The 25,867-nt window shown below is 42.6% G+C and overlaps 1 long non-coding RNA gene across 1 annotated transcript in view; it reads right to left on the reverse strand.

Moving 5' to 3' along the window:
• Positions 1 to 24,190, reverse strand: part of LOC122451164 — a 29,900-nt gene extending 5,710 nt beyond the window's left edge. Inside the window, exon 1 of the long non-coding RNA XR_006272324.1 lies at positions 23,869 to 24,190. This is a non-coding gene — a long non-coding RNA (uncharacterized LOC122451164). The remainder of the gene's footprint in view (positions 1 to 23,868) is intronic.
• Positions 24,191 to 25,867: the final 1,677 nt, after the last annotated feature.

Genomic DNA, 25,867 nt, shown 5'->3' on the forward strand with positions numbered 1-25,867 from the left:
GGGGCACTAAGATCCTGCATGCCATGAAGAGCCGAAAAAAATGATGATTTAAAAAAAAAAAAAGACTTTCTTATTCTTCCTCCATGAGCTGCAGGCCCTATTTATGATTTATGTATACCTCCTATTTCTAGAAAGAAAATCTGAAGTAGGTGTCCCTGCATTGTCACACATAACCAGAGTTACTGTAAAAACACTTTGATTTAAAGGAATAAATCCATGTGGCTAGAGACTTTTCTGTCTTGTTTTTTCTTACATCATCAATGTATAAAACAGGGCTTCCCCAGTGTAGATGTACAATACATGTTCTCCATGTGATGATGAATATTTTTATCCTTTCTGGTGTTCATACGTATTTCCAATAGTCACATGCAGCTAATCATTTTTCTAACAAGTTCTAAATGTATTCTTCATCTCAGTCATTTTCCAGAGGCACAAATTATCTCAGACACTTTCCATATCAAATGCTTGGTATCTTGTTGTCATTTTAAATTCTACCATTTTAAAAACACAAAACAGTCATTACCATTAATGTATAAATGGTTAAAAATGTTTAGCCATTTATTTTATCAATTTCTGTGTTCACTCTCATTTTCTCCATCCCTACCATACTCCTGCAGATTCCGTTTTCCGCTGACTAGCAAGCAGACGCCTTGGCTCTCTGAACATCTGTATTTCTCTCTCACGAAATGATCGTACTGCTGAGTACAGACCTCCAGGACGCCATACTAAGTTCTCAAAAGTTGACAGTTATCATTTATTTTTCTTTTTGTTAGATTTTCAGTCATTTTGCCTCAACGCTTTCAAGATGGTACTTCCCCTTCTCTGGCATCTATTGTTGGGAAGTAAAGTCTATTGTTAAGTCTAATTGCCATTCCTTTGTAGGTAAGCTATCTTTTTCTCTGATGACTTCTAATATTACCTAGTTTGAACTTTGCTGTGTCACCCAGAAAACCCAATGGTGTCAGTTCCTGCCTGAAAGCTGGCAGTCTTGAGACTCAGGATGGTTTTTATTCAATTCCAAAGACAGTCCCAGCTCAAAGTGGGACCTGTCACCACTGGCTTCTCTAGGTCACAACTTCAGATCTTGAGATTCCCCAGCCTCCAAGATCACGTGGGCCAGTTCCTTATAACAAACCTTCATATCTTACTCTCTCCAGCCTGTTGTTCCCGTTTCCCTGGAGAATCCTGACTAACATAGGTATCTTTTCTGCTTCTGTCTTGAACTGACTTTAAAGTGCCCCTCTGACCCCATCTCCCAGTTTTCATGTTCTTATATAATCCCTTCCCCAGCCAGGGCTTGTGATAACTTGTAACTGATAGAATATGGCAAAGGTGTTGCTATTTTGCTCCCATGATAACAAGACATCATATGATCATATGAGGCTTTTTAATTGTTCACCTAGAACCTATTATCACTAGTGATCCTATGACAAGTGACACAGTAACTACTCATAAAGATTATTTTCTGAGAGAATAAATAAACTTTGAGTCTCCAATTTATCTCATCAGTCTATGATAGTATGTTATTCAATGCCTGTTCCTCTTTGTGTGTGTGTATGTGTGTGTGTATTTAAGAGCTACAATCCAGCCTAGATCTCCATCTACACCATTTTCCTCCCAACAGATACCAGCTTCCCTCTGTGATTCTGGAAGAAGCATCAGGCGCTCCAAACATGAGTAAAGATTCCACAGTCCAATCCTGCAGGGTATGGGCGTCTTTCAGGGGCAAAACTCCACTGCTCCTAGTCAACAGAAAGATTGTAGCCTCAGGAACTGTCCCTGGGGGAAGTGAAAGTCCCCCAGCAGGAGTGAAAGTCAGATTGTAGCTGAACAAAGAAACAACAGTACGTGATGCCTTCATGCCCGTTAACCCTGCACCTGCTGTGGAAAAAAAGAGAAAACCAGAAGCTTCTCTCTGCCTGTCTGGTCCAGATCCATCTCTAACCTCTGAGTCAGCTGTTCCAGTCCCATCCCAGCCAGCAGGGAATGGATGCCTATTATGCATGGCGATGATAGAAAGTATAAGGACTTCAGATTCTGATGGATAGGAGTTTAAATCCCAGTTTTGTCTCTCGCAAGCTGTGAATTTTGGGGCCATACATCTAACTCCTCTCTGCTTTGGGTTCTTTATCTGCTAACTTGGATGTCAATAGCTCCCTTTCTGGGCCAGGTGAGGATGGAAGCACAGTGTCAAGCTCCATAACGTGGTTATTTATCTCACGACATCTGTCCCCTCATGGCGCTACTACTGCAAACCTGGATGAATGTTAACCATCAATCTTTGTTCCCCTACTTCCTGTGCCTCCTCCCTCCAACTTGGTGCTACTAGATTCATCTTCTTAAGGTTTAGTTTTAACAATGTGGGTTCCCTGCTGAAAAATATGCTTTGGTCCCATCTTGCCTCCTTGGTGGTGGTGGTTAGTCATTAAGTCTTGTCTGACACTTTGCAACCCCATGGACTGTAGCCCACCAGGCTCCTCTGTCCATGGGGTTTCCTAGGCAAGAGTACTGGAGTGGGTTGCCATTTCCCTCTTCATGAGATCTTTCTAACCCAGGGATGGAACATGTGTCTTCTACATTTCAGGCTGTCTTCTGTATTGTAGGGTAATTCTTTACTGCTGAGCCACCAGTAAAGCCTTCTTGCCTCCTTAGTAATGTTCAGATTGTCCAGCATAACTCAGAAGCCCTTCTGTCTGGGAGATCTGTCTTTCCTGAGGCTCTCCCTAACCCCAACTCAGGAGAAACAGCCTCTAAGCCCACAGTCTCTAGGCCCAGCTAGTGGGGTCTGTCTCTTAATTCTTGTACTTCCTAGCTCTGGGATTTGGACATGTTGTTTAATGATGATGCCACTTTAGAAAGAGCATTTTGAGAACTGAGTGAGTTAGCTTTAAGTAAAGCACTTAGAACAATGCCTGGCCCATACTAAGTCCTGGGCAATGTTGCTACATGCTTGTCTCCTTTCTTTGAAGTCTTTGGACACAATTTATAATAGACTTTTTTTTTTTAACTTTATGCCTGCCATTCTAGATAATTGTGTACACTTTAACATCTTCTCTTCTTGACTCTAAACTCTTGGAGCAATATCTTGTTTATCCTCTACAGCACCTCAAATAGAGGCTCAGACCAAGACAGTGTTCAGTGAAAGTCACTGAAATTCCATTACTTATTGTATTAGTTTTCTAGGGTTGCCATAATAAAGTTCCACAGAATGGGTGGCTCAAACAGCAGAGATTTATCTTCTTACAGCTCTGGAAGCTGTTAAGTCTGAGATCAAGGTGTTGGCTAGGTTTATTTCTTCTTGGCTTGTAGGTGGCCACCTTCTCTTTGCATCTTCATGTGATTTTTCCTGTGTGTGTGTCCTAATGTCTTCTTATAACATGCCAGTCAGATTGGATTAGGGCCTATCCATATGACCTCATCTTAATTACCTCTTTAAAGACCCTATCTGCAAACAGTCACATTCTGAAGTACTGGGGGTTAAGGGGATTTTGGAGGGATGCAACTCATTCCATAACACTTATCAAAAGACAATCCGAAAAGTGTATGTTCAGTTCTATCAGGCTGTGCTAAAAGCCCATTTGGATTAGTCAGCCTTTTTTATTAGCTCAACTACTCTGCCCTTGGTTATACTGTTGGAGAAATCCATGTGATCTTCATAGAAATATTAAGAATAACCGAGGGTTTGGAGTCAGAAAGTTCTAGAACACTGGGGCCCATGGTAGTCTGCAGAGAGGTTTGAATCCACACCCCAGATGCAGCTAGGACACCAGAGCCCAGAAATTCCGATAGTTAATACAGGACTGTGTTTCTGCCGAAAGCAGAACACGGAGAAGTAAAGCAACAGTTTATCTGCCTACTGCAAGGATTCTAGAATATTACAAAAGGAAGTCACCCCATTTATACAAGACATGGCTGTCATCCCCCTGAGTGGTTGGGCATTAGGTATCCATCCTGGCTGTATGATCCTGTATCATACCCTGAAAGACATTGTGTATCTTTTCTTATCATGAGTCCTATTTTATTAACTCTTTTCTTTTAACTTTGATAAAGTTTAAACATTAAACAATCCTTTTATTTAGTGCAAATCAAAACCATATTGCCACCCATAACTAGCACCGTTCAGCCGCTGACCTGAATGTTGGTGGGCTGTGAATTTGAACAGCTGTTTTGAAAAGCAACTTGACAATATTTATCAGGAAGCTTCAAGATCTCAATTATTTTGTTCCAGTAACTTTACTCTGAGACATTTACCCAAGGAAAAAAGAAAAAATGTGGACAGGATATGTTTACACTTGAGTGTATATGTGCACATGTGTTCAGGGGGATAAGTGATAACAGCAAAATTTGACAACAATCTACTTCACAAGTGTGCCATTAAAATAATGATAATATGTTCAAAAAGGAATATAACAGTCACTGAAAATGACAATTGTAATGAACGTTTAATGACGTGGAAAAATTATTGCAATGTGACATTAAGTGAAAAGGCAGAACACAGCATTGTATATACATTTGGATCTCATTTATGTTTTTGGATATGTGCATTTGTTTAAAAATTTTTTTTTTGTTGAAAGAACGGGAGTTAGAATACTATGGATTCAGGTTAGTGGTTTTCACTGGAGGTGATTTTTCTCCTTCCAGGGATATTTTGCAGCATCTGGAAACGTTTTTGATTGCCTTGCTCTGGGGAGGGGGTTGTGACTGGCATTGATTGGGGAGGGGCCAGGGGTACCCTGCCCCCTGCCAAGTACCCTGCCAATCATAGAACATCTTCCCCACTGCCAAACTAATAATTATCCAGACCACATGTCAGCAGTCAGGTAAGATATCCAGCTCTAAGTTCTCATCTTGATTCTGCCTCTTTCTAACTTGAGCAAATTTCCTCCCTCCCTCTCTCTCTCTCTTCTTTTCTTTCTCTTTATAACACTTACTGAAGCTTCAGTATATGTCAGAAACTGTTACAAGTATTTTTCTGTCTGTTGACTAATGTTGACACAGAATGATTCCACGAGGTAAGTATTGTTACTGTCACTCGAAGTGAAAAAAGTCTCTTCTGTTTTGAGGTTTCAAAAAATAGTTAATCAAAAGTGCTTCATACGGAGCCTAACATACAGATAAATGAAAAGAAGTTTAAACAGACAACAACGTGTATGCATATATATAGACACACACATGATTACTGCGTATGCTGTCTATATATGTTACAGTGAAGTTGTTAGTCACCCAATTGTGTTGGGCTTCCTTGGCGGCTCAGCTGGTAAAGAATCTGCCTGCCATGCAGGAGACCTGGGTTCCATCTCTGGGCTGGGAAGATCCCCTGGAGAAGGGAAAGTCTACCCACTCCATTACTCTGGCCTGGAGAATTCCACGGACTATACAGTCCATGGGGTCACAAAGAATCCGACATGACTAAGCAACTTTCTCTTTCCCTTTCATAGTCGTGTCTGACTCTTTGCGACCCCAGGACTGTAGCCTGTCAGGCTCTTCTGTTCATGGGATTTTCCAGGCAAGAATACTGGAGTGGGTTGCCACGCCCTCCTCCAGGGGATCTTCCCCACCCAGGGATTGAACCTGAGTCTCCTGCATTGCAGGTGGACTCTTTCCTGCCTGAGCCAACTGAGAAGTACATGTATTACAGTAAACCTGTAAAAATGGCTAGCTTTATACACTGGAGTTAGAGGAAAGTTTCACACTTTTTCTTTATACTTTCCTTTATATTCTATATATATACTTATCTATGTCTCTCTGTTTCTTTAATATGTATCAGTCACTTTTGTTACCAGAACAGCCCCTGGAGAACTGAAGGGCTGGCTATGAACACAGTCCCTGTTACATGAGAAAGTCTACAGAAAATATTCCCATTTAGCGATGTGACACATTTTACTGAAACGGAGCACTGGATCTCCTTGCCAAAACCAAACTTCAGTTCTGATCCAGTACAGTCAAAATTAGTGCCTCACACCCTGCATGAGCATTTTACTGTGGCTAGCTCCCTTGGGATTAATTATTTCCCATTGATCTTATTAGGAAATAGAAAGCCATTTCATTTTCCCTTGGAATGACCCTTCTCACTTCCTCTTAGACCAGTGATACTGTTCTGGGGAAGACATTTTTAATCCAGTGGGTTTTGTATCAGATTTATCTGAGGAGCTCTTAGGAGATATTAGCAAATGACCCACTGCCATCCTGAGAAATTCTGATTTGTCTTGCCTGGAGCTGGTTATCATTTTTTAAAGTTCCCCAGAGTTTTAAACAGGGAGACAGATTTAAGAACCACTGCCCTAGGCAGAATCATATGCACTGTCCTTGAACTAGTCCAAGGAGGGGAGTTAGCCTTCTTCAGCTGTAACCTGTGTCAGGGCAGCATGGCGACTGTGGAGCCCAAGTACCCGCAAATCGTCCACCTCCCACTAAAGTTTGAGTTATGTCAGAAGCATCCCATTTTCAGGCAGGCCTGACTGTTGAAGCTCTTCACCCAAGTGCAAGACTTGAGGCTTGGAGTGTCTTCCATGTACCAGCCCACCAGCTAATTGGAACACCTACCACTTGAGCATGCCAACAGCTTCCAATCAGGGCATCTCTGAAAGCCTTCCCTTTTTTCTTTTTCTTTCTTTCTTTTTTTTGCTATGAAGCTTTTCCTTGCCTCAGTCTGCCTTTGAGTCTCTGCTTATGTTTATTCTCATTTGCTTGGTGTTTGTTTCTATACAGCATATTGAAGACGTCTGATGGGGTGAGCGCCGAAATGCGTTCCTGTGATAGCCGCACCAGAGAAGTGAATATATCAATGTCCTGCTTTTCTTTCCAAGGCAAGATTTACATGACACCAATGCACCAGCCTCATGCAAGTTCTAGAGCGTTTTTAGGCCTGTCTCTCATGCCTTCAGCTTTGCCTCCATGTGGTCAGAACCCCACCCTCCACTGACTGCCTCATTTCTATAGGATCCCTAAGAAATTCAAGACCAGTTTACTGCTTCGTTATTTTTCAGATTTAGACCAAAGACTGCTGCCGACAATGCAGCTTTTGTCCTTTTAAATAACTTGGGAATAGAGCAGTTTTCACAGCTCAGTGAATATGAACCTTTGAAATACATAACATAAATAGAATGGAAACGTAGCCCATCAGATTTGGCAGCTTCACAAAACTGACCTAGACCTTCTTGTGACTCTTGGATTCTGGCTTTCAGCTTGAGGCGGGGAATGAGAGACACTCTGATGTACCTAATACTCATGAGAACGGCTGGAGGGTAGGAAAGGGAACCCAGAGGGAAAGGGCCAATGAAGAAAGCGGAGGTGAGGAGGGGACTCTTTCTGCCCTCTGGAATTTAATATTCGGACGAAGACTGATTTTTAGTTTGGAGCTATTCTGTGTTTCTTCATAAGACATACTAAAGAAAGAGGTTTCAGTTGCAGGGTTCAGGATTCCCTGAAAGATAAGAGTGAAGCGCTCTCTTTCATTTGCTCCCTCTGTCGATCTGGCTGCTACCCACACCCCCCTCTGCAACCAAGGCAGCGGTCACAGGATCTCTCTGGGGTCCCTCAGGTGTCCATCACCTGGCCTTTACCTCTCTACCTGGAGCAAGTAAATCCCCTCTTTCATTCTCCAAGGCTGTGTGGAGATTTGTTCTCCAGGGAAGAACAAATCTGACTCTGTATTGGATCTGTTTCTTTTACTTTAACCTTTGTATTCTATTGTTTTTGCTAGAAGTTAAGCACTGAAGGAATGTTGCCCATAGCTTAAAGTATACTTAGCGGCTCATCTCTGGGAACGCTGCCTCCCATGTCTGATCATTAATCTAAAATACCTTTGTTTAGTTCACAGGAGACATCCTGACCAGGCTCACCTATGGATGGCTGCAGGAAAGAAAAAATTAACGCACCCCTTGTGGTGCTGGAGAAGACTCTTGAGAGTCCTTTGGACTGCAAGGAGATCAAACCAGGCAATCCTAAAGGAAATCAACCCTAAGTATTCACTGGAAGGAATGATGCTGAAGCTCCAATACTTGGGCCACCTGATGCAAACAACCAACTCATAGAAAAGAACTTGATGCTGGGAAAGATTGAGGGCAGGAAGAGAAGGTGGGCAGCAGGGGTGAGATGGTTAGATAGCATTGCCAACTCAATGAACATGAATTTGTGCAAACTCCAGGAGATAGTGAAGGACATGGAAGCCTGGCATGCCACTGTCCATGCGGTCACAAAGAGTCGGACATGACTTAGGGACTGAACAACAACTCCGGAGTCTGGCCAGAACTAGGAAATATGTGCAACAACTAATCACCTTTTCTACCTTATCTCCCCATCTCCTTCCCTCTTTGCTCCATAAAAGAAAATAACATCCAAACCTATCAAGACGGTTCTCTGGGGCTCTAGTTCACCATCTTCTCAGCCTGCTGACTTTCTGAATAAAGTCACTCTTCTTTGCCCCAACAATTGGTGTCTTGCTTTATTGCCCTGGCGTACAGCAAGCACTATGAACTTAGACTCGGTAACATGTGGACCCAGTGAAATGAAGATTCCTTGACCTGGTACCAAGGTTTCCCAAACTGTGACACCCCCCCCCCATCTGACACCCCATCACAGCTCCAGGTTCTTGCTAACAGGCATTAGCAAATCAGCTTTCCTCTCAGTATCTGTGCTCTCTTAAGAATGGATACATAGAATTACTGTGAGAGTCAAAGGCTTATAACAGATATAAGCATGTGTAGATTGCCAAGTATTAAAACAAATTGCTGTGGTTACTATTATTATTACAAGAACTCAATGATACATGTGAAAATGAGTTTCTTGGTTGTATAGTTAAACATTGATATTATAAAAATTACTTAAGAGACACATGGAACCTCTTTGAATGGATCATAAAATCAACCACCCAGAAAAGACCCACAGTGGTAAGTACAAACTTCACCATGAACCTTGGCTCTATGGCGAGCATCAACACCGTGGTGTTAAGACTAGTGCTCATATTTATTCTATGGATGCATGGAACATAAAGGAAGCTAGAGATCCTTCAGCTTGATCCCAATGATTCATGGATGGAAAATAGAGCCCCTTGGCCTCCTAAGGCTGAATGGTTTGCCCAAGGTTGTTCAGCTAGAGAAAGCAGAAGTACAACTAATAATAATAGTACGAGGGTGTGCAGCTTACAGTGAAAATGTTGCTCGTACATAAACCTACCCAGTCTTCAGAACCGTTCAGGGATGGACAATATGTACCTCCCCAGTGTTCATCAAGGACTAATTTTTCAAGCTGGGCTCTGAAGATAGGTTGCAGGGATTCTCAATAAAAAACAACTATTATAGTTATTTTCTCCCATCAAACAATGAATATTTAAATGCTCTAGGAACCCATTTATTGCTTTCATTCGTTTTATAGGTTGAAGTCTTAGTAAAGATTTTCTTTGAAAAAAAGCATTCTGCTACTGAAAATGCTTTTTAAAAAACCCACTGACCTAGAGGAAAAATAAAATGCTGAAAGAGCAAGGATAAAATTGAACATGGATGTGTTTGAGTGGATAAGCGGAGCTGTGGAGTGTATTAGGATGGGAGTAGAGGAAAAATGAATCCCTTCATCAAATTCTCTAATAACTCAATGTACAGAGATCACCCATGGGAAATGGGCTCTCTGATTCTCCCAGGGTCTACCAGGAGATCTTTACTATATCACTCTCCTTTACTAGAAATCTCTCTGAAGGCAAGGACCACTGTCTTTCTAAAATAGTCATCTCCAGAATGCACATGGTTCTATTCATGGGTGTGTGTGCTCGGTCACTCAGCCATGTCCGACTCTTTGTGAGCAGCCTGTCAGGAATTTTTCAGGCAAGAATATTGGAGAGGGTTGCCATTTCCTCCTCCAGGGATCTTCCCAACCCAGGGATCAAACCAGCATCTCCTGCATTGGCAGGCAGATTCTTTACCTCTGAGCTAGCTGGGAAGCGATTCTATGGGGACAGATTACTCCAAACCTTGGGCGGGGGGAGAGGGTGGGCTGTGAACACAGGTTGATCTCTGTGTTCCCAAGGACAATACAGCTGAAGTAGTCTTACGGGGAAACATGACACGGAGTCATCTTGTTTTATTTTATTTACTTTATTTCATTATTTTAAGGGGCTTCATAGGAAGAGAAAAAGCAAAGAGTTTAGATAGTACTAGTCAGCTGGGCCTCAATGAGTTTGATAAAGAAGGGTTCAAGACAGTGCTTTTTAAACTATCCTATCCCATGACTTACAATAAAAGATATATTTGACATCATGCTCCAATATACACGCACATATGCAAATACAATAAAAATACATACAACTGTATAAATATATTACACAACACTTAGCCTGACTGCATGCAATGCACTCATTTTCTTTCCTACCCTAAACTATCATAAGGATGGATAAATTAACTATCAGAAGGCAAGATTAATGGGCCTTTTTTTACTGGATATGACAGGTGAAGGAGAAGGACAGATGAAGATAACTCCCTGACTTCTGATCTGGGTACCAGCCTTGTGTGGCTTCTGTTACCTGCATTAGGTGACAATGGACAATGGAAGAGATGCTGAGGAATGAAGAGTCCTGTGGGCAATATACAGAGTGTGAGATGCTAATGGGAATGCTTTTAGTCTGAGAAACCCAACAGGAAAGTCGATATGCAAGGGACTGAAGTCAGACAGGAGCTTTAGACTCAGCATTCACTGGCATGCCAGTGGTAAATAAAGTCAAAAAGGAGTCCCATCATTTGGAAAGGAGAGAGATAAGAAGAGGCTTCCCAAGCGGTGCTAGCGGTAAAGAACCTGCCTGCCAACGCAGGAGATGTAAGAGACACGGGTTCAGTCCCTGGGTTGGGAAGATCCCGTGGAAGAGGGCACAACACCCCACTCCAGTATCCTTGCCTGGAGAATTCCATGGACAGAGGAACCTGGTGGGTTACAGTCCATGGGGTCGCAAAGAGTCGGACATGACTGAAGTGACTTAGTATGCCTGCAAGTATAAGAAGTCCAAGAGTAGCATCCTGTGACTCATCACCCTTGAGCGGGTAAGCAGAGAAGCATGAGTGCAGTGAGAATGAGGAGAGAGAGTCCCAGGGCTACAAATCCAGCCCGGAGATTGCGGTCCCAAAAGCTGAGGGAATAGGGATTGAAAACATAAACTGGGAATCCATGAGATCTTAAGGGTCTTTTCTACCATCCACACTCATGTAGGTTGCATTCCTGAAATTTTCGTGGTGGGAGAACTTGTGGATAAGAAAACATGTACAATTCAGCTGAAGAGGCAAAGTCGAGAGAGAAAGTTTGACATCACTAGAGATTTTATTTTAGCATCTACCAACTTGGTTTGGTGAAAGTCGCTCAGTCGTGTCTGACTCTTTGTGACCCCATGGACTATAAAGTTCATGGAATTCTCCAGGACAGAATACTGGAATGGGTAACTATTCCCTTCTCCAAGGGATCTTCCCAACCCAGATATCGAACCCAGGTCTTCCGCATTGCAGGCAGATTCTTTACCAGTTGAGCCACAGGGGAAGCCCAATGAAACAGCATTTTACTTAAAATAATTTGCATCTTGTATTAGCAACAATAATGTAAATTTGATCACTTTTTCCTGTTCCATGATAAAGATTATGTACTGTCATGTATTAAATGATATTAATGATCTCATTCAGTACTTAAAGTAACTCTGTGGGGCAAATATTATTTTATGTTTGCTTTCAAATGAAACACACATGCACACGTAGACACACACATGCCACCAGAGGCTTGAAATAGTTAAGTGCCCAAGGTCATGAGTAAGTAAGTTACAGAGCCAGAATTCTAACAAGGGTTTGTCTACCATGAACTTGGGCTGGCAGCCACTGCCCTGGGCAGTATCAAATCCACTGTGCGTAAATATTTAGTTACAAATCCTTCTGTCACTAGGAAGTCTTCAGGATGTACACGTCTCTGAGTCATAATAAGATGCTTATGCATTCTATTCACTGCAGGGCACATGCAGACTAAGATCTAAGCTTCAGCTTCTGGTTTTCTGGCTATTGAAAACCTTTTGAGCTTCCCCACTCATGGTTCTGTATTTTTCATCCTAAGAGACCTCAGGGAATGCCATGACATTTGCATAAATTTAATCAAAAATGCTTAAATAAACAGAAAGTCATCTGTAAAGGCTACAATTACGTACGAGAGGTATTTGAGGACAAGGAGGGGTTGCAATATGTTCTTATTTTCAAGTATAATCATGAGTCCGTCTTGTGGGGAGGAAAAAACCCAGTTGCATCATCCTACAGTAAAGATAATTATATTTTGGAGCTATCATTTCCTAGAAGTGGGGCGCACAGATTACAGTCTTTCTCCTCTGTATGAACACTGTCAGAAAGCAGAAAAGACAAACCTATTTCTTGTGGTTGGCTTGTAGGTGTTCTCTCTGATCCCTCTTCAGGTTGATAAGAAATGGAGAAGCAGATCCCTTGACTTCATTTTTTAGAAAGAGGGAAAAGATTATATCCTTTTACGATGTCTGTCAGCTTGAAAGAGTTATGAATCACAGCAAAACAGCATTTTATATTTAGTAATTCGTTTCCCGTTCAGATCAAGGTGACAAATCTTGTGCAAAATAGCTCCCTGTGACCCACATCAGCTTTCTGAGGTTTCGGTAACAAAGTTTGATGCATCATTATCAATCCAGCTTTGAGGGTGTACACAATTCGTCTCGGTTATTAATAAGATATACAGTCTCCATCTGACTCAGAATGTAATGATTATTTCTTTCCCCTGGCATCCCTCTCACCCAAAGAGAGAAGATGTATTCCAGACTCGAGAGAGGGCTTTTGAGCCGTCCCAAAAGCAATGCTGCTAGATTCTGCCACATCTAGCAATCTCAGGACGGATTCGAGACACAAGAAGAAGTTGAGACATGCAGGCAGAGTTTATTAATATCAAAATTTATATAACAGGTGCAAAAGGTCAAAGAGCTGCTAGTCATATAGATATCATATAGTTATCATACTCAACTTGGTATTTTTATCGCTGTTTTCCCCACTAGAATAAAAGATCGATGAAGTTGAGAACTGTGTTTTGTTCACTGTGGCATCCCCGATGTTTAGTTGAACACCTGACGTAACATTTGACGAATAAATAATGGAATGTAATACAACATAATTTGACACAATATAATACAACATAAAATAAAAGAATGTATCATAATTGCTAATTTTTGTCTCTTCATCCAGCCTTTACTTCCCTAGAATAGAGGCCTTTTGTGTTGACCTCTGGATCCCTGTGTCTTGTACTGTTGCTGGACACAGTAAGTCGTCACACAGCCCTTGATGAATGAATGAGAGAATGAATGAGAGACTGGAAGAAGGAGATTGTGTGAATTGGACCTTGAATCGTCCAATTCAAGGTGTGAATTGGACGAACAAGTGCAGGATGGTCCGCTGGCACAGCCTAGGCTTGTGAACCTCTTTGGAGGTCCTGCGTAAGGAGCCTCCCCAGGCAGCTCTGAAAGCCTGCGCTGGGCTTGCTGTTATGGGTCCCCCTGCCCAGGACGCCAAGCCACCCAGCGTTGCTGCCCGTAGGAGGGCAACCCTCCTGTTAGACATCAGGGTGCTGGCTTAGATACGTGCAGTGATGTGCACAGCCCCGGCACTGCCAGTCCTCACCACTCAGCTGCTCACTACATCTTCATCAGGAGCTCAGCCTTTCTGGAACCTTCGTCCCTACTTCTCAGAGGGTACTTTCCATGGATACCTGCACACTTGTCCTCCATCCTTCCAGCTGAGGGATGCCGCCCCCAATCCCAGTTGACATGCATCACGCGCTCTGCTCTCCCAGCTGTTGAGAGCAAATGGGATCATTTTATGCAGCAAGAGATATCACAGTGCAGGTTGTGAGCATGGAAGGGGGGACCCTGGAACTGGGATTTTAAGGTCCAGCCGTGTGAGGGCAGAGGGAGGTGGAGAGAACACTCAGGCATGTGTTAGGGGGCAGATAGATGTCTCTGCATTGATTGTTCCTGGAAAATCATTACATCTACATTGGTGGTGTTTTCACCCTTATTTAGTGTGTGTGTTTCCCCAGCATCTTCTCCCACCAGATCCTTCCAGACAGACGTTTGGATCCTGCCTGAAACATGAGCACACTGCCCAAAGGGGTTTGGGATGATTCCCCAGGTTGAGAAGATGCCTCTGTCCCCACCGCTTGTCCCTCAGCGGCTCAGGGTTCTTCTCAGCTCCCCTCTCTCCCCTCTTCTTTCCTGAGCTCTTCCCCTGGATCCTCTGCCTTCCCACAAGATTTCTAAATGTTCTCATCCCTTTCGTCTTCCTTATCTCCGTCTTGGGCATGTCTCTGCTCTGACCCTCTCTGAGTCCTCTGTTCTCAGTACCTATTCTTATCTTTTCCAGTTCCCTCACTGCCATATGCTTCTTTCCCTGTGCTATCTTTTCTCTTCTTTCCTATTCCTGGATACTCCCCTTGGTCTCTGGCCACCTTTATTTCATTTGTTTGCTCATTAATGGATTCATGGACTAGATGTCCATGTAGAGCCCATGACAGGTCATATACTCCAGCAGACCCTGGAACATAGCAGAACTTAACACATAACTGGAAAAATAGTTGCTGCTCTCTCATCAGCGCTCCTTCAGCACTCACTTATCAGCACTCCGTCTCCCCTCCTTCCAGCTTAGAAGAGGAGTTTCCTTTGGTCCACATGGAATAATGATCCTCAGTCACAAAGACCTGAATTTGAGTGCTGGCCTGATTGCTCAGCTGGTAAAGAATCTGCCTGGAATGCAGGAGACCCGGGTTCAGTCCCTGGGTTGGGAAGATCCCCTGGAGAAGGGAAAGGCTACCCACTCCAGTGTTCTGGCCTGGAGAATTCCATGGGGTCGCAAAGTGTTGGACACCATTGAGCGACTTTCACGTTCACTTGCCTCACTCAAAAGTTATAAACCTAGGCAAGGCCATTGATCTCTCTGAACTTCTCTCAAATCTGTGCATAGAGTACTTGGAATATTGTGGATGCTAAATAAATCTAAGTCACCATTCCTTCCCTTCGTCTCTACTCTAATTCAATTCTGCAAAGACTAGCTCAGCACCTGCATTATGACAGACTTTGTGCTAAACATTATCCATCAGACAAAGTTACACTTTACTTTCCAGGATCTCACACTCCGTTGGAAAGGACAGATTGTGTGCAAATTATGCTATCATCGGAGTAGGATCTGTGTCCCACATGGTCCAGCTCCTATATGTGGTCACAGTGAAGGGAGCCCAGTCCAGCCATGAAATATTTTCAAAAAGCAATGGCAGTGACTTCCCGGTGCTCCAGTGGTTAAGGCTTCACCTGTCAAGGCAGCGAGTGCAGGTTCAATCCCTGGTCAAGGAGCTAAGATTTCACATGCCTGTGGCCAAAAAAACAAAAAACCATAAAACAGAAGCAATATTGTAACAAATCCTATAAAGATTTTAAAAATGGTCCACATCAAAAAAAAAATCTTAAAAAGAAAGCAGTGACAAATTTTCTTATTTCTTTTGAGGAACGTTGTTGTTATTCAATCACTAAGTGGTGTCTGGCTCTTTGCAATCCCATGGACTGCAGCACACCAGGCTTCCCTGTCCTTCACTATCACCTGGAGTTTTCTCAAACTCACGTCCATTGAGTCACTGATGCCATCCAACTGTCTCATCCTCTGTCGCCCTCTTCACCTCCTGTCCTCAGCCTTTCCTGACCAGCATCAGGGTCTTTCCCAATGAGCTGGCTCTTCACTTCAGGCGGCCAAAGTATTGGAGCTTCAGCTTCAGCACCAGTGAGGAACTTTGACCAGGACCCAATGTGTAATTCCCATCAGCCATTCCTAAATCTTCCTTGAACCCCTGTGCATTCAGATTTTGCATCTGCTCCAGACTCTCTCTCATGTCACCCCTCCCCCATTCCCAAATCTCCTTCAAGCTCCCAGGCCATCTAGCTTTTCCTTCTCTTTATCCCCAAACCCATCAGTATGCAAACTGACTCAGCCTCTTTGGCTACAATCTCTCCCCTTTCCTCTCATCTCTCTTGTTGAGATTTTATCCTTTCTTCTTACCTGATGTTAACGTTTACTTGTAATGAATCTTGCGAGAGGACAAAGAACACATACATTGGTGAATCCAGTCACTGGGGTAATGATGATGCAGTGCATGTGTTGATGATTATATCTAATAGTTAATAACTTCCCAGAATGTATCACCTTCACCTGTACCATCTTCAAGCTCACAGAACTCCTGCAAAGTAAATATGGTGAACTGAGCTATAGGCATATAGCTCTTCCTTTGCACAGAACTGAATGAACCCATTCAAACTCCAGAAGACTACCATGGGAAAACAAAAACGGACTCTCCTCACTCTGCCACTGGAGATGAACAAGGGAGCACGTGGCTTTAGCTGTCAAGGAAAAATTTCCCTCCAAGCAAGTAGGCATTGAAAGGAAAGCAGAAAATCACCACGAAATGAGCAGAAACTAATCACCCCATGCCCGGGCTCACATTTCCTCTTGACTTCCTGTCCAGAAATGTGCTTATTTTTCAGTTCACTCTAAGTCAGAACCCTAGGGATGTGATAACAGCAGTTAGCTGTAAGCTTTGGGGTGATTTAAATTTTTTCTTGACAAAATGTGTGTTTTTCACATTTCCAGCATGAAGCATGTGGGTTTAAAAAAAATAATAAAGCCAGGGAAAACATATTTGTAAGAAAGAAGCAATTTCTTTTCACAACTTGAAATTTGGAAGAACATCTGAGGGCGGGATGCGGCTGACTTCATCTCAGCCAGTCACAGGGAACTGACATCACCGTTGACTTTGGAGCACGTTCGAGGCTACAGAAAAGAAAGCATCTCCACCAAAGAATTCTGGGATTTAAAAATGACCACAGGCAATCGTTTCCTTTGAAGTAAAGTCTGGAGAGAATTCACTCATCTTATAATCAAATTAGATGAAAGGGTGAAAGGCTGGCTGAGCAGAGGGTCCTCGTGGGATCTATTTACCAATGGGTCTGAGGAATAATTGAGGAGCTGCTTGGCCTGAAAGAAGAGCAACTATAAACACACATTTGGTTCTATGACAACGCTCCTGAGTTAGAGAGGGGGTGTGACAGTCGGCAGACCTTCGGCTAATCCCTATGTCTTCTGGACTGATCTGAGGGTTATGGGAGTTAGTGCCCCAAGAATTTGAGATCTTGGAAGCATGAAGCAGGTCTGCTTTAAGAGCACCACAGTGGGGTTCCAGGTTTTCCTGGTATGCAGAGAACACCTAACAGCTTTGTGGAAGCTGCCAGTTACTTCGGGGATAGATGACTTCCTTCATCAGCCATTGGCAGGTTTTGGCCATGGGATTCCAAGCACGAGAAAGATAAAACCACAATGAGTAAAGCAACTGAGAGGTCCAGGCTTATAACATCTGGGTGACTCTGTCCCTCACTGCCCTCTCAGAACCGGCTGGAAATCCTGGTCATGGGAGAGATTGAAATTACTGACTGGTGGTCTGTTTTCACTCTGTAGTGAGAGAAATCCCAGGTGAAACTCAGGTTAAATATATAAACACACTTTGCCCAATTCAATAAAAATATTAGGAACCATCTAACTGTGTGAGTTTCACCTATGTGGATGCATGTAGCCACAGTCCATTCATTCCCATGAGTGTCTCTTGCTTCGCATTGTAGGGGCATAAGGATCTTCCCAGATGGCTCAGTAATAAAGAATCTGCTTACTAATCCAAGAGATGTGGGTTTGATCCCTGGATTGGGAAGATTCCCTGGGTCAGGAAGATCCCCTGGAGGAGGAAATGGCAACTCACTCTGGTATTATTGCCTGGAAAATCCCATGGACAGAGGAGCCTGGCAGGCTACAGTCCATAGGGTCGCAAAGAGTCGGACACGACTGAATGACTGAGCACACACATGCGGGCATAACATGATTTATTGATCTACTTTTCTATAATGGACATTTGAGGAGTGTATTAGGGTTCTCCAGAAGAAAACCAAAACTGATAGGAAAGGGAGAGAAAGATAATTGATAGATAGATAGGAAGAGGAAATTTATTTATAGGAATCAGTTCACCTGATTATGGAGACCACGAAGTCGCAGGATCTGCTATCTGCAAGCTGGGAAGAACCAAGAAAGCCAGTGGTATAATTCAGATCAAATCTGAGAATCAGGGGAGCGGAGGGAGTAAGTCCCCGTTTGAGCCCCAAAATCGGAGAATTGGATCAGGGAGCTGGTGCTGTAAGTCTCCCTGCAAGTCTGAAGGCCCAAGACCTAAGAGTGCTGATGACATCTTTCTTGTTCCACTGAGGCCTTCAACTAACTCATGAGGCCCACTCACATTGGTGAGGACCATCATTACCCAGTCTGCCAATTCAAATGCTGCCACGGTTCACAGACACCCTACAGACCCACCCAGAAGTAAGGCCAGTAGCTTCCTGCATATCTCTCAGTCCAGTCAAATTGACACATGAAATTAATCATCAGAGGTGGCTTCCAGTTTGAAACCTGTCATAGTCAAGTTTCCTAGGAGCAAGAGACAAGAATTCTTGGACAAATATTAATAATTCATTAAGGGGTGCTCTTAGGAGAAACCAATAAGGAAGTGAGGGAAGAAGTATGCGGAAAGCTCTGGGTCAGAGACAGAAGCTAAGCAAGAATGTGGGCCCAGGACCCCGAGTCTCATCCTGGAGGGAGCTCTGGAGCATAAATTGCACCCTGTTCTGCACAGAAGTACTTTATCAGATAAATGACTTTCATTATGTTCTCCAACTATGTGGCTTCTCTTTTCATTCTCTCAACATTGTCTTTCATATAGCTAAGCTTTTCAATTTTAATAAAGTCCAATGCATCCATTTTTCTTTCCTGATAAAGTTAACTTTTCAATTTTACAATAATGTTTGGTATTGAATCTGAAAACTCATCACTAAACCCAAGGTGATACAGATACTTTGCAATGGTTTCCTCTAGAAGTTTTATACTTTTGCATTTTTACATTTAGGTCCATCATCCCCTTCCAGTTAATTAGAAGCTTTTCTCTTAAGCTCTTACATTTGGATCTAAAAACCTCATAGAATTGATTTTTCTTTGGGTGACAAAATAGGGGTCAGAATTAGTTTTTTTCCCATGTGAACTCCAGTGGATGCAGCACTATTTATTGAAAAGATTGTCCATTAGTCACTCCTCTGCAGTGTCACCTGTGTCATAAATGAAGTGTCCTTATTTGACTGGGTCTATTTCTGGACTCTCTTCAGGCCCACTGATATATTTGTCTGCCCTTGCCCCAAGGCCACACTGTCTTAATTAATGTAGCTTTATAAGAAGCATTTATATTGGGTAGCATAAATCCTTCAACTTTGTTCTTCTTTTTTAAGACCACCTTGCCTATTTTTTGTCTCTTTGCATTTCCACGTAAATGAGAGAATCAGCTTGAAATTTCCATTAAAAATTTTTGAAATTCTTACTAGAATAGCATGAAATCCATAGATCAACTATCGGTAATGCAATATTAGCTTAATGGTGTTAATTCTTTCAAACCTTGGACATGAAACAGTTGACTGTTGAACAACATAGATTTGAACTGTGGGAGGCTACTTACATGTGGATTTTTCTTAATGAATATGTGTTACAGCACTACATGATCTGGAGTTGTACTGTAGTACTATATCCATTGTATATATTGGCTATACGTTGTATGTATATATTGGCTATAGCCACAGATGCAGAGCTGTGGATATGGAGGGACCACTGTAGCTACACAGGGATTGTCACTGTGCAAGAGGCTGGCAGCCCTAACCACTGAGTTGTTTGAGAGTCAAGTATATATTCCTCCATTCTTTGGGGTCTTCTTTCAGTTCAGTTTAGTCACTCAGCCATATCCAACTCTTTGTGATCCCATGGACTACAGCACGCCAGGCCTCCCTGTCCATCAGCAACTCCCGGAATTTACTCAAACTCATGTCCATTTAGTCTGTGATGCCATCCAACCATCTCATCCTCTGTCATCCCCTTCTTCTCCTGCTTTCAATCTTTCCCAGCATCAGGATCTTTTCAAATGAGTCAGTTCTTCACATCAGGTGGCCAAAGTATTGGAGTTTCAGCTTCAACATCAGTCCTTCCAATGAATACTTAGGACTGATCTCCTTTAGGATGGACTGGTTGGATCTCCTTGCAGTCCAAGGGACTCTCAAGAGTCTTCTCCAACACCACAGTTCAAAAGCATCAATTCTTGAGCACTCAGCTTTCTTTATAGTCCAACTCTCACATCCATACACAACTACTGGAAAAAACATCGTCTTAACTAGATGGACCTTTGTTGGCAAAGTAATGTTTCTGCTTTTTAATATGCTATCTAGGTTGGGCACACCTTTTCTTCCAAGGGGCAAGCGTCTTTTAATTTCATGGCTGCAGTCACCATCTGCAGTGATTTTGGAGCCCAAAAAATAAAGTCTGACACTATTTCCACTCTTTCCCCATCTATTTGCCATGAAGTGATGGGACCAGATGTCATGATCTTAGTTTTCTGAATGTTGAGCTTTAAGCGAACTTTTTCACTCTCCTCTTTCACTCTCATCAAGAGACTCTTTAGTTCCTCTTCACTTTCTGCCATTATGGTGGTGTCGTCTGCATATCTGAGGTTATTGATATTTCTCCCGGCAATCTTGATTCCAGCTTGTGCTTCTCCCAGCCCAGCGTTTCTCATGATGTACTCTGCACATAAGTTAAATAAGCAGGGTGACAATATACAGCCTTGACGTACTCCTTTTCCTGTTTGGAACCAGTCTGTTGTTCCATGTCCAGTTCTAACTGTTGCTTCCTGACCTGCATATGGATTTCTCAAGAGGCAGATCAGATGGTCTGGTATTCCCATTTCTTTCAGAATTTTCCACAGTTTGCTGTGATTCACACAGTCAAAGGCTTTGGCATAGTCAATAAAGCAGAAATAGATGTTCTTCTGGAACTCTCTTTTTGCTTTAGCGATGATCCAGCAGATGTTGGCAATTTGATCTCTTGTTCCTCTGCCTTTTCTAAAACCAGCTTGAGCATCTGGAAGTTCACAGTTCACGTGTTGTTGCAGTCTGGCTTGGAAAATTTTGAGAATTACTTTGCTAGCATGTGAGATGAGTGCAATTGTGTGGTCGTTTGAGCATTCTTTGGGATTGCCTTTCTTTGGGATTGGAATGAAAACTGACCTTTTCCAGTCCTGTGGCCTCTGCTGAGCTTTCCAAATTTGCTGGCTTATTGAGTGCAGCACTTTCACAGCATCATCTCTTAGGATTTGAAATAGCTCAGCTGAACTTCCATCACCTCCACTAGCTTTGTTCATAGTGATGCTTTCTAAGGCCCACTTGACTTCACACTCCAGGATGTCTGGCTCTAGGTGAGTGCTCACACCATCATGATTATCTGGGTCATGAAGATCTTTTTTGTACAGTTCTTCTGTGTATTCTTGCCACCTCTTCTTAATATCTTCTGCTTCTGTTAGGTCCATACCATTTCTGTCCTTTATTGAGCCCATTTTTGCATGAAATGTTCCCTTGTTATCTCTAATTTTCTTGAAGAGATCTCTAGTCTTTCCCATTCTATTGTTTTCCTCTATTTCTTTGCATTGATCACTGAGGAAGGCTTTCTTATCTCTCCTGGCTATTCTTTGGAACTCTGCATTCTAGTGAGTATATCTTTCCTTTTCTCCTTTGCTTTTCACTTCTCTTTTTTTCACAGATATTTGTAAGGCTTCCTCAGACAGCCATTTTGCTTTTTTGCATTTGTTTTCCATGGGGATGGTCTTGATCCCTGTTTCCTATACAATGTCATGAACCTCTGTCCATAGTTCATCTATGGCTCTCTATCAGATCTAGTTAGTCCCTTAAATCTATTTGTCACTTCCACTGTATAGTCATAAGGGATTTGATTTAGGTCATACCTGAATGGTCTAGTGGTTTTCCCTAATTTCTTCAATTTAAGTCTGAATTTGGAAATAAGGAGTTCATGATCTGAGCCACAGTCAGCTCCCAGTCTTGTTTTTGCTGACTGTATAGAGCATCTCCATCTTTCGCTGCAAAGAATAAAATCAATATGATTTCGGTGCTGACCATCTGGTGATGTCCATGTGTAGAGTTTTCTCTTGTGTTGTTGGAAGAGAGTGTTTGCTATGACCAGTGCGTTCTCTTGGCAAAACTCTATTAAGCTTTGCCCTGCTTCATTCTGTACTCCAAGGCCAAATTTGTCTGTTACTCCAGGTGTTTCTTGACTTCCTACTTTTGCATTACTGTCCCCTATGAAAAGGACATCTTTTTTGGGTATTAGTTCTAAAAGGTCTTGTAGGTTTTCATAGAACCGTTCAACTTCAGCCTCTTCAGCGTTGCTGGTCGGGGCATAGACTTGGATTACTGTAATATTGAATGGCTTGACTTGGAAACACACAGAGATCATTCTGTCATTTTTGAGATTGAGTCTTCTTTAGATTATCTCAATAAATCTTTGTAGTTTTGTGTGCAGAGGTATCTTCCATTTTTAACTAGATTTATTTCTATGTATTTGAAGTTGTTTAGTTATTATATATACTTACATGCTTCTATTTAGTTTTTGCTTGCTTATTACTGGTATATAGAAATACAACTGACTTAAAAAAATACTGACTCCTAGTTAATGAATAATTATAACAGTTTTCTGCATTCTTTATTTGGGCCCCAGGCTGAATACCTCCTGTTTGTCTCTCTAGTTACAAGCAACTGTTCTCTAGACTGATCTATGCCCTAATGGGTTGCATATACCAAAGGCTCTAATGCCTTTGAACTTCTTCTGGGTTTGGGCAATGAGTCCCATAAGAGAGGTCTGTTTTCTTGTCTGGCTCCATTCCTCTGAGATTGCCTCTGGCTGACTGTCTCTCAGCAGAAAGTCATGGCTCCTCTCAAAATGGTTGATTCTGCAGGGGTTAGTCTCCCCGTTTTCATCCCATTGCTTCCTTGAGCTTACTGGTGATGAAAGCTCTAGTGCTGTTGGCTCTGAGCTCCATCACTGTCCCCTATGGCTCTACTATACTTTGCCTACAGTAGTGTAAATGTTGTCTTATAAATAAGCTCAACTAGAACTATCTCTGTCTACATGTGATGTGTCTTTTGGGATCCTGACTGAAACAGGTAGAGAGACTTCTAAACAACAGAAGCCTCCATTGAAGGATGGGAAAGCCAAAATTTGTAAAGCAAATCTTTAGGAAAATTAGAACTGTATTATTTCCATATTGCTCCTTTAGTGGTCCCTACCTCATTTTACTGTTAATGAGAGAAGTCGTACCAAAGATATGAATCAGAGCATATATCACACACACAATAAACCTCCCATCCTTACAAAATGTTGTCTCCATGCTGCTGCCAAGGTTGAGCTATCAATAGGACCCCTCCCCCTTTATATGGACCTCCCTGGCGGCTCAGATGGTAAAGAATCTGTCCACTTTGTGAGAGACCTGGGTTTGATCCTGGGTTGGGAAGATCCCCTGGAGGAGGTCATGGCCACCCACTCCAGTATTCTTGCCTGGAGACTCCCATGGACAGAGGAGCCTGGCGGGCTACAGTCCATGGGGGTGCAAAGAGTTGGGCCCAGCTGAGGCGACTAAGCACAGCACAGCAGTACTTGCTTCGGGGCAACTAGGTTCATTATAAAGCAGTAAATCTCAAAGGCCTCCCTGCACTGAACTGTCTCATTGCAGCAGCAATTGTTCATTAGTTTGAGACACCAGACCAGTTCACAAAGTATCTGGTAAGTTCACAGAGTAGGTGAGCATCAGAGATGGGTAAAGCAAAATCAGATCTAGAATAGGCATCATTTCCAGTAAGGACAAATTCCTGCCTCATCAAAATGAATGCAGTTCATTTTCACTCACCAAGGCTGGCTGATCCTTTCGAGGAATGGCTCTGTAAGAAGCATCAGGGTTGGTTGTTGCTTCTGCACTGAGGGATGGAAGAAACTGGGCCAACCCAGATGAAGAGAAGCCGTGCTTTCAAGAATGATTCCTGTCCATGCTGCTGTGGACATCTGTCCACAAGCCCGTTGAGTAAGCACGGGTATTGTTAGAAGAGGAGTCTGATTATTATTTGTTAAAACCCTAGTCGCGTGATTACTAAGGGCCTTTTCCACACAAGGTAATATTGGTGAGTCTTCTCAAGAGACACAGTTCAAGTCTTTGTTATTATTGCAAGCAAGACACAGACTTGATTCGCTTATGCAAAAATAATTCATTGGCGACCTATGAGGCAGCTTACTTAATCGAAGGGGATGTCCAGACCTCAGAAGGCGTCCGACTGTGGGAACTGGGATGATAGTTAGGGTGGCTATATAATTCATCATTTCAACCATGACACTTTGGAGAGTGAAAGGAAGTGTTATTAGCAATTATGTTGGGACAACCGGCATTCATTGCAGCATGTGGTTCCATGGGGATAGTCTCTGGACTTTACAATTAGGATGTTTTAGCTCCAGCTGTCTCTCATCGTTTTGCCTTTCAACTTAAATTTCAAACTCTGGGGAAAGAGAGACAAATTGCAGAACTTGAGTCACATGTCCATGCCTGGGACAGGGGAGTGTGCGAAAACTTGACTAATGATCTCACCAAGCCTTAGCCCAAGAGCAGAGAAGTATCCTAAAGGGAAGTAAAAAATCTCTTATCAGATTAAAAAAAAAAATTCTTAGGCAGGCAAAACAGCAAATGTCTACTCCCCCTAAAGAGACATATTAGGAATAATTAAGACCCAAATGACATGTTTTCCTGTAGACAATGCTTGAAATTTCCGCTGTGGAGTGTCAGGCATTGAAAAGAACATGGTTATTTGGAGCCAGGGGACGTGGATTGAAGTCTAACTCCATCACTTTTCTGCTGTTGTCACTTGATGCCAGGGCCTCTTTTTAGACTCTGCTACTTTACTTATAACACAGGGATCAAGATCCATGGAGGTGGAGGAAACAGAATGTTCTGAACACGGAAGGAAATAATATATGCAAATGCCTACTGAGGGCTGGCTGGCTTAGATTCTCAGTGACTCATCCCCCCACCACCCGTACCTGATTCTCTTCTTTAAAACAAAAAAAGAAAGAATAAGCTAGTGGGAAGTCGCTGTATAGCCCAGGAAGCTCAGTCTGGGGCTCTGTAACAACCTAGAAGGGTAGGGGAGAGGTGGGGGGGGGGTGGAGGGAGGGGATGTATGTATATTTGAGCTTCGCTGGTGAATCAGATGGTAAAGAATCTGTCTGCAATGTAGGAGACCAGTGTTCGATCCTGGCAAGATCCCCTGGAGAAGATCCTGGCAAGAATCCCCAGTATTCTTTCCTGGAGAATCCCGTGGACAGAGGAGCCTGGCGGGCTATGGTCCATGGAGTCGCAAAGAGTCGCACACGACTGAACGGCTAACACTTTCACTTTTCTCAAGGCTGATTCATGCTGTTGTAGGACAGAAACCAACACAACATTGTAAAACAATTATCCTCCAATTAAAAAAAAAAGAAAAGAAAAAGAAAAAAGTCAACATTCCTGCAATCAGAAGGAAATAGTTCAGTCTATGGAGATGGAAGAAACTGGATTTTATTTCTGATGCCACCATTTACAGCAATAGGGATTTGGGTAAGTTTTGTAACTTTTCCAAGCTTTAATTTCTTTAAAAGAGAGAAGAATATCCACTCCAGGGTATTTTAGGAGGCTTAAATGGGATGAGAATTTTCAAAGAGCCCAGCACCCTCGCCAGCACCAGTGGGTGCTCAATGAACACGCTAGAATTGGCATGTTCTGTTCCGGCTCATCAGAGCTGCTCAGTGTTTCTGAGATAAACAAGAACCCCTGCAGCAAAATAAAATGTTCTCAAACCGCAGAGCAAATAAGCAATTTGTTAAGA

Source organism: Cervus canadensis, chromosome 12 (assembly GCF_019320065.1).
Source record: "Cervus canadensis isolate Bull #8, Minnesota chromosome 12, ASM1932006v1, whole genome shotgun sequence".
Lineage (NCBI taxonomy): Eukaryota > Metazoa > Chordata > Mammalia > Artiodactyla > Cervidae > Cervus > Cervus canadensis.